The sequence below is a fragment of the Procambarus clarkii genome, chromosome 19, assembly GCF_040958095.1.
Source record: "Procambarus clarkii isolate CNS0578487 chromosome 19, FALCON_Pclarkii_2.0, whole genome shotgun sequence".
NCBI classification, from domain to species: Eukaryota; Metazoa; Arthropoda; class Malacostraca; order Decapoda; family Cambaridae; genus Procambarus; species Procambarus clarkii.
In genome coordinates this window covers 37032949-37035861 of record NC_091168.1, presented here as the reverse complement: position 1 = coordinate 37035861, position 2913 = coordinate 37032949, and positions in this window count along the sequence as shown.

Sequence of the window (2913 nt, the reverse complement as noted above, 5' to 3'; positions counted from 1 at the left end):
CTCTGCTGTCTTCTCTGCTGTCTTCTCTGCTGTCTTCTCTGCTGTCTTCTCTGCTGTCTTCTCTGCTGTCGAACCCTGGACCCTAGACTCCACCTGCTCAGGGACACGCGGGTTCGACCCCCATAGTCAAATCCTGAGGTCAGGTAGGATAATTATGAGAAGAAAAGAATAAGCCAGAGCGGGTATAAAGGAGTCTCAAGGGATAGGGGGATAAGACTACGGTGCCCAAGCATGTGGACCATCGGGAATCGAACGCCGGCCTGCAAGAAGCGAAGCCGTGGCTGTACACAACACTCGAAAGATTCTGCAACAAACAATTTCATTGAGCCCGGAGTGAATCTCTCGTTGGAAATCTATTTCAAGGGAATATTGGACCCTTCATCAGAAGCAAACAAGCAATTAGCGTAATTAGGAGTGGCCTCGCATAAGTTATTAGGCCTCACGCTGTTGTCTCTCTTCTTGTTACTGGTCTGATGGTGAGGGAGTGAGGGAGGACCTGATATACCCGATATACTCGGGGTCTGTTCAGGGGTATGCTTCAGTACCTTACTCGAGACGGTATATGGCACTACCTCATCATTTGTATGAATGTTTTATTGTGAGAGAGAGAGAGAGAGAGAGAGAGAGAGAGAGAGAGAGAGAGAGAGAGAGAGAGAGAGAGAGAGAGGAGAGAGAGAGAGAGAGAGAGAGAGAGAGGGGGGGGGGGGGAGAGGGGGAGAGAGAGAGAGAGAGAGAGGGGGGGGGGAGAGGGGGAGAGAGAGAGAGAGAGAGAGAGGGGGGGGGAGAGGGGGAGAGAGAGAGAGAGAGAGAGAGAGAGAGGGGGGGGAGAGGGGGAGAGAGAGAGAGAGAGAGAGAGGGGGGGGGAGAGAGTGAGAGAGAGAGAGAGAGAGAGAGAGAGAGAGAGAGAGAGAGAGAGAGAGAGAGAGAGAGAGAGAGAGAGAGGAGAGAGAGAGAGAGAGAGACAGACAGAGAGAGAGACAGACAGAGAGAGAGACAGAGAGATCAACATAAAATATATGGCCACTTACTGTGGAGAGTGAAAAGTTTAAAGTGTTTAAACTCTTAATGGAAATGTTTGTGTTTAAAAGTTCATTTGGTGAAAATGTTTCATTTTACTTAACAGTCAGATAAAAAAAGACACACGAACAGATACTGAAAATATACTGTCAAAAATATATGTAGACAGGTAAATGTATGTTCACACACTCTATTTCACCTGTTTCAACTAGCAGTCAATAGGTACTTGGGAGTGTGTGTGTGTGTGTGTGTGTGTGTGTGTGTGTGTGTGTGTGTGTGTGTGTGTGTGTGTGTGTGTGTGAGTGTGTGTGTGTGTGTGTGTGTGTGTGTGTGTGTGTGTGTGTGTGTGTGTGGGTGTGTGTGTGTGTGTCTCACACACACACACTGTTGGGGGTCTGGTAGCTGAGTGGGCAGCACGCGAAACGAATCCCGGCGCCGGCAGAGACAAATGGGCAGAGTTTCATTCATCCTGATGCACCTGTTACCTAGTAATAATTAGGTAATTGGGAGTAAGACAGCTGTTACGGGCAGCTTCCTGTGTGTGTGTGTGTGTGTGTGTGAAAAAATAGTTAGTAGTCAGTAACAATTGATTGGTTGACAGTTGAGAGGCGGGCCGAAAGAGCTCAACCCCCGCAAGGACAACTAGGTGAATACAACTAGATGAAAACACACACACACACACACACACACACACACACACACACACACACACACACACACACACACACACACACACACACACACACACACACACACACACACACACATACTCGGTTTTTGGTACAACAAAGACAGAGACCGTGTGTTAAAGATAGTGTTTGCAAACGAGAACACAAAGGAGAAGATTCTAACAAGGAAGAGCCACCTGCAAAATGTGGGAGAATTAAAAAATGTATTCCTCCAGAGGGACATGACGAGGGAGGAGAGAGCCATGGCTGCAGAAGCAAGGAAGAAGCGCAGGGCGAGAAAGGAAAACCAGGAAGTCACAGCTCCCAACACAACATCCCCAGAGGCAAGGGGGGAACCCACAACCAGCTACCCAGTAACACCAGCGGGGAGGGCAACCCCACCACCCTCCTCTGCATAGAAAACCCCCTTGCCCTAAACCCTCCCTGCCCCCACTCAAATACTCAGCCAAATCCCCCTCCCCCCACACCCAATCCCCACCCTTCTACCCCTCCCCTCCCCTCTTCCCCCTCCCCCCCCCTTTCCCTTCCTGCCCTCCCTCCCCTTTCACCCCATCCCTTTCCTGTCCCTCCCCCTTCACTTGACCCCCCACCCCTCATCCCAGTATCCTCTCAGACCCTGTTAACAGCCTCACAAATCCTCACACCCATGGAACAGCTTCCCCCACCAGCAGAAAACTCACCAAGGAGGAGATTTGAGAAGGGACCGAAGAAAGTGAGCCTTAAGGGAATGTACACTAACATAGATGGAATTACAAATAAAGCAAATGAACTTGGAGAATGGGTACTAGAGGAAAACCCAGACATAATTGCACTCACACAAACAAAGCTAACGAAAACCGTAACAAATGCAGTGTTCCCACAGGACTATTATGTTATGAGGAAAGAGAGAGAAGGAAGAGGTGGTGGTGGTGTAGCCCTGCTAGTAAGAAAAGGCTGGGATTTTGAGGAGATGGTTATTCAGGGCTGTGAAGGTTTCAGTAACTACATAACAGGTACCATAACAACTGGAGGGCAAAAAATCATAGTCGTAGTCATATATAATCCACCACCAAATGACAGAAGACCCAGACAGGAATATGATAGAAACAACGTGGCCACCATTAACATAATAGAGAGAGCAGCTTCTGTGGCTAGCAGGAATGGATCTGAACTACTAATCATGGAAGACTTCAACCATGGGAAGATAGATTAGAACAGAGACCCGCAT